The following is an 18,401-nucleotide window of genomic DNA, read 5'->3' as shown; positions in this document are numbered from 1 at the left end:
TTCTCTATATGAATTGAAGAATTTCCAGTTTTTGCCTAAAAACATTTCGCAAGAAGTTTTTAGTCGCGAAATACTTGCGAGGCAGTAGCAAGAGTCTTTGTATGAAAATGTGACTTTTTAATTTCCTTTAAGCACATTTTGCAGGAAGCTCTAAGTAGCGAGCTTCTCGCTAAACAACCTCTGAACTAGTTTTTGAAGAAAAACACAAAAAATGCATTTTGAACAAAAACTAAAGACACGAAAGTATAAAATTACTTTCAAAAATATATAAAACACTCAAAATCTTTTTGGGTTTGATCAGCAAGTACATGAGCATACACATCACATTTGAACATGTATAATCACACAAATGAGATAAGCATTAATTGAATCAAAGTCTTGTGTGTTGTGGGTGAGTATCAAATGTGAAATAGTCTTTAGACCAGAGTGAAGTTTTAATGATCAATTCAATTAAGTCATACACAACTGGTACTAAATCAAGTGGTCTATCTCAATTATAGAAATGAATATATATAACCTCCCACAAATTGATTACAAATCTTAGAAGCTTTTCATTTAGCTTCTGCATAAATCATAATATTTGATCCTTTTTGGATAATACATCTCTTTTTGAGATCGGTGCTTGAAATTTTTGATATTTCAACATTAAGAGTTAGCTTTTGGCTTTTTGAGCACTATACATTTCAATACAAAAGTCGCTTTCCCTTTTTTCTAGTCAAATACTAGTATGTGCGACAGGCTTTTGCAGCTCATTATCTCTTTTCATTTGGAGATTTACATTTGGTGAGCTCTTTTGCAAAAACATAAAAAAATAACGTGGGAAGAGATATAGGCACAAGTCTATGCAAGTATCAAGACCATCAAGACTATTGACCAATTATTCATGACAAGCTTGATGATCTATTTATAACAATTACACATAGTTTTCAAGATTTTTTCCATACATATAAAGGTGCATACATAACAAGCTAAGCTCGTAAATGCACTACACCATTAGTACGAAGGTACCAGGCCAAACTCACATGTGATATACATAACACAAGCGATCAAACTTTTTAAAGATTTTTCAATTTTTATGGGTTTTTGAATTTTTGAACACACTAAAAAACAAAACAAGTAAAGTAAGATTAACAAAAACAAGTACAAACCAAAACAAGTAAAAGAAACATGCTATAAACCATAAGCAATTGACACAAAGTGAATTATGCATGTCGTGATGCATGAACATATACCCCTAAACATCGGAAGAATTAATGCTTGGGCATGTTGTAATACTTATGCATGAGTACCCCTCTTCGCCCACACGGCACGTGCATTTGGGGTGATATACCTATAGGATTGGGTACGAGTGTTATGGCCTCTAAACCTTCTAGTGAAGCTTTCCAAGCATGTGGTGAATGTACCAATCATTTTCATCACATCCATCATTCCTGAATCACCATCTTGATCTCTTGATTGCTCAACACACAAGTCCTCTTGTCATTTCTTGGTCCTCTTGACCTTTGATCACTTGCATTTTTCAATGCTCTCAGCTTATGACAGTTTGGTTTGGTGTGTCCTTGAAGTCTATAATGATGCAGAAGTGTTGAGTTCTCGGACCTCTTTGTGACTTTGGGAGTGATTTCTCATTACCCTTAGGTTTGACCACTGATTGTTTAGGAGGCTTTGTCATAAACCTTTGGTCAGTCACATTCTTCTTCTTCTCATCCTCTACTTTCTTAGGAGTAGAGGCAGCCACTACTGGTTTTTTGGCTTGCACAAACTTCACTTTCTTGTTACTTTGACAGTTGAATTACTTTCTCCAGTATATCCCAATCCGATTTTGTCAGATAAAGGTTTTTGATGAGAGAGGACTTCATCAAGCTTCTTGGAGGAGACTCGCTCTATTTTAGCATTAGCTTGAACCACCTCAAGCTCAAGGAATTTTATCTTTGAGTAGGCTTCGGTTAGCTCTCCATTCAGCGTCTCTATTTCACATTTGGCCTCCTTGTATGGCACTAGGAGGCTTCTATAGTCCTCCTCTTCTTCTTCATCTTTTTAATGGTTGCCTTGGCCACCCTTGTATATTTTTCTAACTTCTTAAGGAGTGAATTGTAGTTTCTTGAAGACCCTCTGTACTTCATCTTCTTCAACATTTGATTCTTCTACAATTCCCATTGATTCCTCACCACTATGCTCACCGAGCTTTTCCACTAGCAAACTCAAGTCCTCTGAGGACTCAACATAAGCAATAGTCATAAAAGCGGAGTAATTCCCTTCTCCATCACAGCTCTCTTCTGAATCTGAATTGGAAGAATTTGAATCACTAATTGTTGTGGCATATGCCTTGCCTTTCCCTCTTAGATAGTTGGGACACTCCTTCTTGAGATGTCTATGGTCATTGCATTCATAACACACAATGCCTTGAGGAGATTGAGTATCCTTCCCATATTTCTTTTTAAACTTCTTCCTATCACCTTTGGAGGATGAAAACTTCCATCTGCTGAACGGTTTCCCACTGTTCTTCATCCTCAAAAATTTTTGGAAGTTCTTTGCAAGAAATGCTACCTCCTTCTCCACTCCATCTTCTTCAGAGGAATCATCCATTCTTTCGGTAATGGTTTTAAGTGCGAGAGATTTACTCAACTTATGAGAAGACAGTCTCAGCTCATATGTTTGGAGAGATCTAATGAGCTCTTGGATTTTGATCTCATCCAAATATTTACTTTCCTCTATAGCTGTGACTTTTGCTCGAAAGCTCTCTGGAAATGATCGAAGGATTTTCCTCACTATCTTTGAGTTCTCCGTTTTCTGATCCAAGTTGAACTTGCCAATAACCACTTCATTCAACTTACTATAGAAAGAGTCAAATGACTCGTCCTTACTCATTTTCAGCTCCTCAAATCTGGTGGTTAGCATCTGCAACTTTGTATCCTTTACTTTCTTTGTTCCTTCATATGTGGTCTCCAATATCTCCCAAGCTTCTTTGGCTACTGTTATGTGAGAAATCCTGTGAAACTCATCTAGAGAAACACCACAAAAAATTGCATTTAAAGCTTTACTATTAGCGTTAACTACTGTAAGTGCTGCTTTATCCCAAGTAGATTTAGCAGCCTCTAGCATAGTCCATCTTACTTTTATCGCATCCCAAACAGTATCATCAATTGAACACAAGAATGCCCTCATTCAGGCTTTCCAAAAGGCATAATCACCACCATCAAAATATGGTGGAACATTTAAAGATTGAGACCGGTCCATCTCAAACGGGGTCAAGGATCACACTAAGGTAATTAAACCATAGCTAGTGCACCTGCTCTGATACCAATTGAAATCTTGAAAATGTGTTGAAAATACAAGAGCTGTTTAGACCCCCAAATTAAAGTTACGGCTTGATAGATTTTACACTAACTTAATACTAAGTACGGAATAGTGTAAATGCGAGCAGATAAACAAACAAGCTACTCTAATCTACAATCATAGTAACACAGTAGTAAAATGGAATGTAAAAGAGTAGGGAAGAAAGATGCAAACACAAGATAACATGCCGATATGTTATTAAAGAAGAAACTGAAGAACTCGGTGAAAAACCTCTTCACGGCCATCCAAGTGGTAATCAATCCACTAGACAATCAGTTGGGATACATGGGTTAGCAAGAGACCCTCAAAGCCTAATCTACCTGATGTACCTAAACCCTTTAAGCTCCTACTCCAACAAGGCTTCTCGGAACTGTGTCTTGTTTAGCTCTCCGGATCCTGCAACAAGCTCCATGTTGTATCTGTCATCCTTGGCTTCTTCCAATACTTTCCAGTAGCACCAAAACCTCACTTGACACTTTGAAAGGGTGTGGTAAGTGTTTGGGCTATCAACCTCTTAATGGTATGAAAATGGAGTGGTAGAAGTTGAGGAAATTCCACAAGCAAATGTATAGAGGATTGTAGGTATAACAATCTCTAACTCTCAAGGTGTTTGGCTAGGGTTTTCTCTCAGAAGCATTCCTCAACATTTGTGGGTAATGTGGGTATATATAGAGTGTGCATAGAAAGTGTGTATCAAATAATACAGTCTAGCAGAATAGAATGTCTTGCGGGTCACAAAACACAGCTATCGCCATCTGTCCTGACTCTTCGCATTCTAGTCATGTGCAAGGCACATGGCTTACTTCGCGGGATGCTTAGTTGTGAGATACCCACGAGAGCTCCTTAGTCTTCAGTTGCTTGAGTCTTCACACACACTCTCTCTATCACATAACCCTTACAATCAAATCCCACAATAAATACATGGTACAAAAGATTGAATGAAATTATAATTAAATTTGGCACAGAATAAAAGCCAACAAAACACATAGGGTCCGTTTGGATACAACTTATTGTTGCTTATTATTGCTGAAAACTGATTGTTGCTGAAAATACTGTAGTAAAATAATTTTTAAATGTATAAATAGTATCTTGAGACCCATTTTTAATATTTTTTAATGTATGAACAGTGCATGAACAGTGTGTGAACAGTGCCACACTGTTTATGCACAGTAATATTTGTCCCTCAAAAGTCAAACAATGCGGCAAAAAAAAAAAAAAAAAAGAAAAAAAAAAGGAGAAAACGCAACTGAGGTAAAACGCACCGCAACTATTAGCTCTATCCAAACCCTCACATAGTTGTAAATCACAACTTTACAATATGCTTTCCTCTAGAATCACCATGATATATACCAAAGTGTATTTCAAGTTTTTGTGAGACTTTGGAGGTTGAAGTCATGGAAAAATACATCTCTTTGTCTAGTTGACTGATATATGGTTAATGATTATTATGCAATAGAAAGTGAAATTAATTATAAAGTTAAAAACTTGGGAAAGAAAGTAGAAACAAGCTTTTCTCATAGTCCTACAAAAAGGAGGTCTAAGAAAATTAAAGAAAGATAAAATATAATCATGCAATTAATCGAGAGACACTCTGCAACAACCTAGTTCTAGTCTTCTAGAATTAGGAATGGGATAAAATATAATCATGCAATTAAAGATAGACACTCTGCAACAACCTAGTTCTAGTCTTCTAGAATTAGGAATGGATTGTGATGTAATCTTCATGATTCAGTCATTCAACTTTGGGCGACATTATAACCCATAATCAAATTTAATAACATAATGCTTTTAGTACTAATTATACAATAGCTTATAAAATACATTATCTTATTATATGCAAAAGAGGCCGTGAATTGCATATGCATGCATCCTATGTTTGTTGTGGTTGTAGACTTGTAGTTGTATCCTTTGTTTTGTGGACAATGACCACTTGTGGGTCTCCTTTTTGACAAAAATTAAAAAAAAAAAAAAAAGAAAAAAAAAAGGAGAAAACGCAACTGAGGTAAAACGCACCGCAACTATTAGCTCTATCCAAACCCTCACATAGTTGTAAATCACAACTTTACAATATGCTTTCCTCTAGAATCACCATGATATATACCAAAGTGTATTTCAAGTTTTTGTGAGACTTTGGAGGTTGAAGTCATGGAAAAATACATCTCTTTGTCTAGTTGACTGATATATGGTTAATGATTATTATGCAATAGAAAGTGAAATTAATTATAAAGTTAAAAACTTGGGAAAGAAAGTAGAAACAAGCTTTTCTCATAGTCCTACAAAAAGGAGGTCTAAGAAAATTAAAGAAAGATAAAATATAATCATGCAATTAATCGAGAGACACTCTGCAACAACCTAGTTCTAGTCTTCTAGAATTAGGAATGGGATAAAATATAATCATGCAATTAAAGATAGACACTCTGCAACAACCTAGTTCTAGTCTTCTAGAATTAGGAATGGATTGTGATGTAATCTTCATGATTCAGTCATTCAACTTTGGGCGACATTATAACCCATAATCAAATTTAATAACATAATGCTTTTAGTACTAATTATACAATAGCTTATAAAATACATTATCTTATTATATGCAAAAGAGGCCGTGAATTGCATATGCATGCATCCTATGTTTGTTGTGGTTGTAGACTTGTAGTTGTATCCTTTGTTTTGTGGACAATGACCACTTGTGGGTCTCCTTTTTGACAAAAATTAAAAATTTACAATGTCTTGAGGATCACACTTGGGAAGGAAAATTAGTTGTTGCCTTGTTTTTTAAGATATCATGTTTATAGACATTGCTTTGTTTTTAGAGAGGGTGGGATTTGTTTTTAATTATGGGTTAGTTACCACTATTCACTTTCAATTACGATGATATTTGCAACTTATATTTTATATTGTAAAATCTTGGATCCAAAACTCTAATTTGAAAATAATTTTAATGTTCATCTCTCTCTCTCTCTATTAAAATTAGTGTCTAATAAATAGATTAGTAGGTAGATTAATCTCAATGCAACACTCCTAGGTTAGAGGATGGATTAATATCGAGTATGCATGTTACAAATACTCTTATAGGTAATATCAAGTATGCATGAGACACGCCAAATTGAGTAGGAACCAATATTAGTGAAAAAGGATGCTTCCTCCCTTAATTTATGAATAAAGGATCACAAATTTATATCATGTATAAATTACCTTTACCATGATATAAGAATTTTTATTGGGAAGAAGAATTATTATGTTAACTTATAGTATCAAAAATAGTTGCCCAAAATCACTCAAAAAGAATGCACCAAGTCTTATATGCATCAATGACATAATCTAGGTTTTGTTTAATCTTAAGATAGTAGAGAGAGAGAGAATAGGAACCAAGTCCAAACAAAGAAGGTGAGATCAGATCCACAAAACCATCGAGAGCTTTCAAGTATGTGGATTAAACTTTAATCTAACTCTTAATTAATTTGTATATATATATATTAAGCTTAATGCAATGCTAATGGGAAATTTTTGGTTAAGTAGTTTATTTGAGTTGGGTGCAAAAAATAGTCTTTTATTGAGTTGATATGAACCTTTACCAGTTAAATATTTTCCAATCTTTTAATTGTGCAAGATGACATAAGTTGATCAATTTTGTAGTTGAACGCTATTAATCGTGGAAACCAACGTGAAACAAGTGTACACTTCCAAACTAAAAAATAAAAAAAATAAAAATGACTCTTCACCATATTAATCATTAGGGCGCGGTGGATTCCTTGTATGTGAACAGGTTAAAACATGTTTTCCTTTATAAACAAAAAAAAATGTTGATTTCTGTTTCAATTCTCTTCTTATGCATGCACGTTCAAAATGTTCACTCGAGAACATTCATGACTCTGTATTTATAACTTTAGACTAGTGAGGGAGCTATTATATGGTATATTTTTTTTGTATTATCTTATGTTGTAAAACTTATCAGGAGAAAAAGAAAAGTTATCTTTTATGTTCGTTTCATCTTTCTTATAGTCAGTATTTCCTCTACATACCTGTAGAATCCACAAAGTGTAAGAGGCCCGCTGCATAAAATGGGTGCGGGAGATAATTATTACTAGGGAGCCAAGAGAGAAAAAAGAAAAAAAGAAAACAACCCTAGATGACTCTTACTAGTTTTCACCTACCAAGGTGCCATGACTTCAAGTCAAAACTGTGAACCTAACATCCTACTAGTTAAACCTAACATCCTACTATATTGTTGTATTTTCAAGCACATATTAAAAGGTTTACAATCCTACCAACAATAAACCATTGGGAAAACTCGATAGTAATATTTTTTATGTGGATTCGGATATGGTACCCATATCCATAGAAAGAAGAATACAAAGTTGTTGGGAAATTACCAATCAGAAATTCCCTAACTTTCTTAGGATCTTAGTACTAGCTATTAATTAATGTATTTACTAGTGTATGCCATCTGAATTAGCATATATACTTTCTTGCGGTTTCATGAACAAAGGATTGAAGCTCACTAGCTAATAAGTATATATGCAACAAGAGCAAGACTTAATACAATATTTAGACACTGTTTTTTAAGTTCTCCTCTTAAGATTCTATCATGTGACTTTTTTCTCATGAGATGAAAGTACATTTTTTATTTAAGTGATCACATGACATAATTTTAAGAGAGGATTTTAAACAACAATATCTAAGGTACTGAATCATAAGCTTTGTCCATGCGAAACTGTATCCAAGGTACTTTAGTTGTTTTTGTTTTTGGTTTTTTTTTTTTTTTTTGGATAATGGGATCATTACCTTGCGACACATTGCCTTATGAGCTATGACCCAATCATTAGTTGTTTAGATTGCCAATTGAGATTAGCATCACATTAATATGTGTGTATGGGACAGGGCCCCAGGCCCATTTTTACTAGAACCCTAGCCTTATGGTGCCGCCCCAGGCCCGTGGGGCCTTGGGCCCTAGCCTTGTGATATAATATATGACCCTGTCCTCGTTGACCTATAACCTTGACCCAGACACACTTTAAGGCCCAATCTGAGCCTAAAAACTGTAATCAGACCATTCTGTCTTGAATGTCAAAAGAGACCTCCCGATCAACTTTAGCTTGGTCGGGAGTGTGATTGCTCGGCTGGGCATTGCCTTGGAGAATATCGTTGCTGAACAGTCTTTTGGAGGTAGGAACCAGTTCCAATGCCACTACCACTGTTCCCAACATATCATCCACTTAGAACTGATGGAATAGGACCCCCATTCACATGAGTGAGGTTAGAAGTAATCATAACACCTCCACTTATCACAAGCTATAAATAAGAAGATTTAGTGAGAGGTTGTGGGGTTGGCAATTTTGGAGAGAAAACAGAAAGAAAAGAGTAGTTATGTTAAGAGAAAAGGGAGCAATTCTATGAAAAATAGAGAGGGGTTCGCAAAAACAAGAGTGTGCAATTGGGTCTCCGAACAAAGGACTACCCATAGTAGGGAACCCAAAACCCATAATATAAATAGGTTGTGAGCCCAAGTATAGGTTGAGCTCGTTAACCGTATAATAGGTGTGCACAATTGGCGTCGTTTGTGGGGACCTCCTATGTAGCTGTGGTTCTGCTAAGACTCACGCGGGGAAATGTTTGAAGGTCAGTCAATTTTTTTTTTTTTTTTTTTTTTTTTTTTTTTTGTGGTTTAAATATGCTAGTAGAAGAATTTTAGAAGATATATATGGATTAGTAGATGCTTTCTAAGGACTGCAATAGTGTAATTTGGCAAGGGGTATGCCCCATAATATTGTAAAGATAGTTGGTGTAAATAACCAAAATATGGCAATGTGACATCAACATAATGAGGATCAAGCTTGATCTTAGCATGTCTATCTGCAGTGTAGTAACAACACTTGTAGCATATCCAAATGATTAATGCTGTTTATATGATGTTATTGTGTTCCATAAACACTAAGCTGGTCTGTATTTGGCCCAAGACATCCACTTCCCCAAAATTGATTTGGAAGACTCTACAAATTCAAATTTAATTAAACAAAGAAAAGTTACTTTAAAAACTCTTAACAAGTATAACATTGAATAAAAGTTAAGGAATTACTGATAGTTGGTGTATATTGCTTCCCGAAATGCCAAAATATCTTGGGTTAGTACTAGTTACCACTCTTTGATTAGGAAGACCCTGCAATCAAATTATATATATTGGCAAAAGACAAATAAATAGTATAAAATGAATTATAAATGATAAACAATACCTGCATTTGGTTTCTAGGAAATAAAGGAGTGCCAAAATATGGCATCATATATCCATCGCTTGAAACTTGACTTGGATGACACAATGTGCAATTGAAAATAAATCTTAAAAATTTAATATCAATCACAGAGAAAAAATTATGCAAAGGAAAAAATAAAATAAAATAAAACGCATAAAAACTTTACCTAGAGTTGGTTTAAACTAGAATTTATTGACGGTAGCCCAACAAAACCAGCTCCATGAAGCTAAAACTATTTGCCTATAATAAAATGCAATCATGTTAATTATTTACATAGTAGAAAAAAAATCTCAAATAATTAATCTCGTAGTTTTTTCTTATTTTTAATACCTGAACATTATTTCTCTCTTGTGTTCTCATTCCATAATCTTGTTGTGGAGTGCTTAAAGTAGGCAAACCAATTTCACTTGTATCAACTTCAATTTCTTGTGTTACTTGAGAATTCTTTCATTAGAAAGAAAATAGATGAATTAGACAAGTAGTTCAGATAAACAATATATAATACAACAACAAAGAAACTAATAAAATAGATTAGTAGCTAAAATTAAATAACCAAGTACCCGTTTTCCTTTTCTTTTTCCTTTTTTCATGCTCTTTTTCTTTAATCTCTAACTTTTGCTCATTTTCTTCTTTATCAATGACAATTCTTCATCCTGAAAACATAGTTTTCATTGTTTGACAATCACATGATTGTTTCCATTAGATATACTATTCAATTATCTAGTGAAAAAAATATATAAACTTTAGACTAGTATTGAATTTAGAAACATTAAAAATAAAATGACTAAACTATAAAATTAAAATTAAGTAATTTATTTAATAAAAAAAATACAAGTAGTTGAAGAATTACCAAAAATAGAAGACTTAGAAGCATCAGATAGCATTGCGAGAGCATCATTCTCAACCATGGCTCCGATAGCTTCTACAGAGAATTCGGCGACTTGTGTGGCGGCGGCATGCACCAAAGTGTGGCGGGGTGGAGGCATAGGCAAGAGGAAGCAGATTGTAAATTTGGGATTTGAGACCAAAGAGGCAAGGAGGGAGGGAGGCAGAGAAGCTTGAAGGTTTTAGATTTCAACTAATACGTTTTGTGTTTAGGGGTTTTTTTTTTTTTTTTTTTTTTTAAATTTGGGTTTGTTAATATCTTATGTGGCATTTTAGTTTTTAAAAAACATACAAGCCTACCATATCAGCAGTTTGTAAAATGTTTGTAGAATAGTTTGTGTTTGTAACATTACTCTTTTTTATATTAATATTCTAGTATCTTTTACTTAAAAAATGAACATTATGTGTTCTCAAGTGTATATATATTTCCTTCTAGAAAAAAAAAAGTGTATATATATTTCCCTATAAAAAAATTGTATATATATATATTCCTATAGAAACCAGGAAAGGCAACTCCAATTCCCTGCGGATTAAACTTTCCAAGTTTCTATATAAATACATATTCTACGGTATTTGGACTCCAATTATCAGTAAATTTATTGGAAATCAGGTTTTTTTGTTTTGTATTTTTTTTATGCATATTATAAAGGGGGACTTCTTATTCTGATAATATATATATATATATATATATAATAGATACTGTTCAAAGTTATTCAAGAAAATAAGGAGAAATGTAAATTTTGGCAATGATATTACCGAAATTGTGAGAAAAAGTAAAAGAGAGAAAAGAGAAATGATGTGACAAAAGGGAGAGAGAGAGAGAGAAAAAGTGATTTTGGCAATAGTATTGCCGAAACATCTACCCAATTTTTTGCTGCCAAACTGCTGACCTGACCAACTAACATGACGAAAATATGGAGAGAGAAAAAAAATTGAATTGTGGCAATGATATTGCCGAAATAGAAGGAGAGAGGAGAGAAAAAAAAATTGAACTATGACAATGGCATTGCAAAAATAAAAGGAGAGAGGAGAGGGGAAAAAATGAAATGTAAAAAAATAAAAATAACTATTTAGTATCTCATACATAAATAAACGGGTCACAAACCGTCAAATTGAATGAGGGCAAATATGATCCAAATACCAATCTTTTAAGACTTTTACTATTATATACTTATATTAAGTCTCTCTCTCTCTCACTCTCTCAATTTAGATCTACCATTTTAACATAATCACATACATATAAACGTACAACACTCTAGCCAGCATGCAAAGGAAAAAAGATCAAAGACAAAAATAGTAAAAGTCTTACAAGATTGGTATTTGGATCATATTTGCCATTTATTCAATTTGATGGTTTGTGATCCGTTTATATATTTATGGGATATTAAATAGTTATTTATAGTTTTCTACATTTCAAAAAAAATTTCTCTCTCATCTTTCCTCCTATTTCGGCAATGTCATTGCCATAATTCTTTTTTTTTTCTCTCTCCTCACTCCTCTTATTTCAGCAATGCCATTGCCACAATTCAATTTTTTCCTCTCAGGTCAGTTGGTCAAGTCAAGTAGCAAAAAACTTGCAGATATTTTGACAATACTATTGCTGAAATTACTTTTTCTCTCCCTCCCTTTTGTCACATCATTTCTCTCCCCTCTCTTTTACTTCTCTCACGATTTCGGCAATACCATTGTCAAAATTACATCTCTCCTCATTTCCCTAAATAACTTTGAACAGTACTCATATCACAAACAATATTTAGGCAAAAGACTCATATATGTATATATATATATATATATAGGGGTCATTCTACCGTACCTCTCTATTTTTTTGGGAACGACACACAACTAAATCTAAACCATCAAATTAATGTTATTTTGTTCTTGACTATTCATTTAATTTAGGAGGATACTTGATCACCGGCCATATTTTATTTATTTTTTCTAGTAGGGTCATTGACCAAATTTGACGGCTTTGCCATCCCAGCTCTCCTTTTTTTTCTTTTTTTTCTTTTTGGTGGGTTCAATTCATCCCAGCTTTTCTTCAGTATTCTTTGTTCATGATCTTGTTAAATCATGTATATAATACGTGTAGACACTCAATTTTGCACTCATAATTTAATCAATGAAGATGGCTATAATGATCAATCATATTCCGAAAATTCATGGTTGCATTACATGCATTAATTTATTCATTGCATATCATAAAAATGATTTTGAGATTCTGATGGTTGCGACAATCTGTCCGATTTCCAAATCAAATCGTCAAATTGAAACATATTGCATGATCAAGTTTGCATGGTTAGCATGCATTGTGTGTAGGTAGAACCAACCACATATGATTAATTTAAATTAATTCTGGTTGGCTAGATAATTACAATTAATTAAATAATTTTATGATTGGTTGTTAGTGAGTGTCAAAAATAGGCTTGCTTGCATGGGAATAAAGGGGATAATCAGATAACTACAAAATTGTGGATAATAAAAACATTTTAGAGTATTTATCTACAAGATAATCATTGCTAAAAATACCTAAATTATTAGAAAAAGAGTTTAATTTTTAGAATATAGATTAAGAACGAGTCTAAGTGCAAGTCTTGGCTCAAAAAATGAGTCCAAAATGGACCAAAACTCGAACACGGGGCCGACACCCAAAAGGGCCATTTGGCACTTTTGGAGTGCCAATTGGAACTTTTGGAGTGCCAATTGGCACAAACTCGGGCCTTGGCCTGAGGGCACTAGGATTAGGTTAAAACACATCCTTTTCAATTTTTTAGAGATAAGAACGCGTCTCTGTTTATGTTCTGATCATTTAGCTATTTTTTCGAGCCTCCCAACCTTTATAAATAGAGGAGGTCTCTTAAAATTCAACACTTTTTCACACTTTCAGATTTCCCTTCTTTCTGACTCTCCTTTCTATTATTTTCTCTCTTACTTTAAAGACAATCTGGAGGCTCTAGCCTTAAGAATTTCTTTTCTGTAAGCAAGGTATTTTAGGTTTCAAAGATAATTGAACAAATTTCTTTGAACCTTAAAATACTCCCTCAAGAAGAAGAGTACGTCCATGCAAGAGGTGGTTTTTCTTTACCATTTTTTTTTGTTTTCTTTTATTTGGATGATGCATGATGTAGATATTCTTTTAGTTTCAATTTCTAATGTTCATGCCATGTGTTGTTAATATTTTTGTTGAAATATGTTCTTAATGCTTTTGTTGTCATGATTTACCTTTTGAGTTTCAAAAATCTGCACATTATCACATTTTTTTTCAAAACCAAAAATAGATCTGGATCTTCGTTAGATGCAGATCTGAATTTTTTCTAGTAGAAAAACTTATTTGTATCTTTTTTAGATGAAGACCCAAATTTTTTCTAATACAAAAACTGATATGTATCTTCTTTAGATGCAAGTTTGAATTTTTTTAACACAAAAAACTGATCTATATCTTCCTTAGATGCAGATCTAAATTTTTTTAACACAAAATATAGATTTGTATTTTCCTTAGATGCATATTTGAATTTTTTCAACACAAAAATAGATTTGTATCTTCCTTAGATGCAGATCTGAATTTTTTTAACATAAAAACAGATTTATATCTTCTTTAGATGCAGATCTGAATTTTTTAAACACAAAAAACTGATCTGTATCTTCTTTAGATGCAGATCTGAATTTTTGTTAAAAGCACAACAGATGTTTAAATAAAAAATGGAAGTTATAAGTAGTGATGTTTTGTTTATTTTGTTTGATGTAAGTAGCGTAAGTTTGTTTTATGAATATAGTCCTCTTCTAAAAAATATTTTTCTTATTTTACATAAAAAAATAGATCTGATTTTTCTAGTTCTTTACAAATCTAGATTTTCTAAGTTACAAAACAGATTTGATTTTTTGACATAAAAACAGAGGCAGGGGCAATAAAGGAGGTTTTCTTTCTAGAGTGGCTAGCGAATACCGTAGTGGTAAAGAAGAAGAACGAAAAATGGAGGGTTTGTATTGATTTTACTGATTTAAATCGGGCATGCCCAAAAGACCTATTCCCCATGCTGAAGATCGATCAACTAGTAGATGCCACATATGAGCACCCGAGGATGAGTTTTTTGGACACCTTCCAGGGTTATCATCAAATTGCCCTAGCCACTGAGGACCAGGAGAAGACAACGTTCATATCCCATTATGCCAATTTCCAATATATTGTAATGTTGTCTGAGCTAAAGAATGTTGGAGCCACTTATCAGCGGATGATGAGGAGAATGTTTAGAGATAAGATTGGGCATACGGTGGAGGTGTACATTGACGATATGGTAGTTAAAAGCAAACGGGAGGCACATCATATTGACAATCTTAAAGAGGTGTTCGAAGTGCTCTAAAAACACAAGTTGCGCCTCAATGTCGACAAGTGTGCTTTTGGGGTGGAGGTTGGCAAGTTCTTAGGGTATATGATCACTAACCTAGGAATAGAGGTCAACCCCAATCAGATTGAAGTGTAGAGTGCCTCAAGCCACCGAGTAATCCAAAGGAAGTCTAAGTACTAATCGATATGTTAACTGCACTTAACTAGTACATTTCCAAGTTTGCCAACGGGAGCTGGGGCCGAAATTGTCATCATTACCTCGGAAAGGATAAGATTGGAACATTCTTTGAGGTTGGGTTTTAGGGCTTCCAACAATGAAGCCAAGTATGAAGCCTTGCTTGCCAGGTTGAAAGATGTTCGGGATATGGGTGCTCGAGAAGTTGAGGTTTATTCGGATTCCTGGTTGGTGGATAATCAGGTGCAAGGTAGTTTTGAAGCGAGGAATCCATAAATAATGGAGTACTTGTGGGCAATAAGGCAAGTTATGAACCAGTTTTTAAAGGCAAAGGTGATTCAAGTGGCCAGGGGGCAAAATCGACATGTGGACTCTCTAGCCACTTTAGTGTCATCATTGACTAAGGAGGTGCATCGATTAATCAAAGTGGAGCTGGTCAAGGAACCAAATATAAATGCAAGGGTAGATGTCTCAGTGGTGGCAACATCCGAGCCATGCTGGATGGACCCGATCATTGACTTTTTGGCCGAGGATCGAGTGCCGGGCGACAAAAAAGAAGCTAACTAGGTGTGCAGGGTAGCTGCTCGATATTGGTTATTAGTGGACCGTAAGCTGTACCGTAGGTCTTTTGGGGGGCCGTATCTTCTATGTTTGCACCCCGACAAAGTCAATGAGCTCTTGACCAAACTCCATGAAGGGGTGTGCAGCAGTCATGTTGGGGGACACGTATTGGCATATTGAGTAATGACCTAGAGATTTTGGTGGCCACAGATGCAGAAGGTTACTACTGAATATGAGCCAAAATGTGAACAGTGTCAAAAGCATGTCCCATTGATCCATCAGCAAGCAAGAAGTTTGAACCCCATAAGTAGCCCATGGCCCTCTACACAGTGGGGGCTAGACATTGTTGGTCCATTCCCTCAGACTACAAGTAATCGCAGGTTTGTGTTATTGACTATAGACTACTTCACTAAGTGGGCAAAGGCTGAGGCACTGGCTGATATCCGAGATGCATATGTTAAGAAGTTTGTGTGGAGAAACATAGTAACGAGATTTGGGGTGCCGGAGTCCTTGGTATCTGACAATGGGTTACAATTCGATAGCAAAACCTTTCACAAGTTTTGCAGCGATCTCGGTATTAAGAACAGGTATTCCACCCCAATGTATCCGCAGAGTAACGGTTGTTAGGGTACTTTTTTTTTTAACACCTAATTTTATTTAATTACCACCTATTATACCACTAATAAGTTATTGGGTTTTCCAAAATATTTTTTGCTCTATTATTATTTTAACCACAAATATTTCATATCTCATTATCTAAATTGGGTAATGATATAAACTATCACAAAAAGCCCAAAAACTCATGTTTTATCCAATTTTATTATCATTATTTAGCTAAGCCCAAAACCGGCCTTATGAACTCAATACACACATCCTATTCTATTTAAAGCCAAGAATATTTGTGCTTAGCAATATTTGAAAAGCTCATGATTCAAATCCATGACAAAACAATTTTATCAATGAAATTCAAATCCATAATCAAAGCCCATGGTTTAAACCCGTGGCAATTTATTTATCCAAAACCCAATTCACATTAACAATATCAAAACCCAGTTCTCACTGGCAATATTTGAAGCCCAATTCTCACTGGCAATATTAAAGCCCAGTTCTCATTGGCAATATTTAAAGCCCAATTCTCATTGGCAATATTAAAACCCAGTTCTCACTGGCAATGTTTAAAACCTATTTCTCATTGGCAATATCAAAGCCCAGTTCTCACTGGCAATATTTAAAGCCAATTCTCATTGGCAATATCAAAAGCCCAACTTACGTTGGCATTATTAAAAGCCTAGACTAACTACTTGGCACTATTTTATCGAAAGCTCAAGGTTATTAATACTTGGCAAAATACTATATCATAGTTATTTCACTTAAAAGTCTAATAATGAACAATGCTTTAGATTCTTAAACCTATTACTATAATATTACAAGCTCATGGAATTTATGAAGTATCTATTCTCAAAACCCATGACAATCATCCTATAAGAGCCCATGGAAAGTTATGATTATTACACCCATGATATTTATTTATTTCATATTATAAACTCATGTCCACTATTTATCTTACATCACAATATCCATAATATTTATTACCAAAACTCATGGTAATTATTCGTCCTACATGTCCATTATGATTTTCTATAGAGAAACTTATGAGAACATCACATTATTCCATTACAGTGGTTGTTACCATATTTATTTAAAAACCCATGGTAAATATTATTCTAAAGAAAATATCGGAGGTCATTATTTAACAAGCCCCAAAGAAAATATCATTTACAAAGTAATCCATAGCAAAAATTATGAGAAATTGTACAAGTTGTTATGAAAATTAATACCCAAAATCTACCATAAATATTTATTAAAGCTCATAGATTCATTTTATTTCTACTAACAACTAAAGCCCATGAAGAGTAAAAAAAAACCCATGGCAAAGAATGTTTTTAATGCCCATTTTGTAGGCCTAAGAATCTCAGGAAGTAGGGAACAAGCCCAAGCAAAGAAAGGGTTATGTGGCTCAACTAAAAGTGCTGAAATGGAGCAAAGTTCTAGCCTAAAAAGATCCCCAGCAAGAGGCTTGAAAGTGGGCAACCAGCCCTTGTTCATCTCTAACCAAAAAACAACTAGAGACCCCTACAAGAGAACCAAGCCTTTGAGGATGAACTAAGGGCTGTCCCATTAGTTTTTGCCACCCTTTGCCTAGTGTGAATAGTGCCTAAGGGCTATTATATCAGCTGAAATCTGAAGGATGATGGAACTCTATTATCTTCCTCAAGATTGTACCTCTAGCAGAAAGGGAGTTGAAACCAAGTTATCCAAATTTCAACATATTGATGCTATGAACATAAAAAACGTTCAAGACATGATTCACGTGCCAAGCCCATGAATCTTAAAGGGGAAAAATTGGGAACATGTGGTTTGGAGGGTATAAAAGGATATTCAGCAGAACCCCCTGAAGTAGACTTAGAGCTTGACACCTAGCTTGGGGTGTTGAATCTTACTTCTTGGGAGTCCAAATCTCAGTTGTAGCATTAGGATTTGCTCTTGATACATGCCTTAATCACATTGATTAGGCTCAGCCCTTGAAATCCTGGCATTTAATGCAAAACACTCTAAAATTCCATCATTACCTAAAGAAGCAAGGCAGCCCCTAAAGTAAATCTCCTACTTTTGAACAAAAATTCTAGGAAGATTAACCTTGATTCACTACCTCTGATTAGTCATACGTTTTTTGGATTCTTGTTAATTAATACTTCTCTAAAGCTCCATTATAAAAACATACACACCTCAGCCCACAAGGGGACTGGTCCCATCTCTAAAACTCTTGGTTTGTTTACTACTTTGTTCGTGGTTTTGCTTTCCT

At 34.4% G+C, this 18,401-nt stretch overlaps 1 long non-coding RNA gene across 1 annotated transcript; it reads right to left on the bottom strand.

The window, feature by feature from the left end:
- Positions 1 to 9,410: 9,410 nt before the first annotated feature.
- On the bottom strand, positions 9,411 to 10,720 carry LOC136062106 (uncharacterized). The gene is made up of 6 exons (XR_010623937.1): positions 10,429 to 10,720; positions 10,139 to 10,231; positions 9,909 to 10,022; positions 9,745 to 9,810; positions 9,561 to 9,630; positions 9,411 to 9,487 (listed from the first exon to the last, which is right to left on the bottom strand). It is a non-coding gene; the product is annotated as an uncharacterized LOC136062106 (long non-coding RNA).
- Positions 10,721 to 18,401: the final 7,681 nt, after the last annotated feature.

The sequence above is a fragment of the Quercus suber genome, unplaced genomic scaffold (genome assembly GCF_002906115.3).
Source record: "Quercus suber isolate HL8 unplaced genomic scaffold, Cork oak 2.0 scaffold_382, whole genome shotgun sequence".
Lineage (NCBI taxonomy): Eukaryota > Viridiplantae > Streptophyta > Magnoliopsida > Fagales > Fagaceae > Quercus > Quercus suber.
The sequence above is the reverse complement of the archived record's forward strand: the minus strand, read 5'-3'. Positions and strand labels throughout refer to the sequence as shown.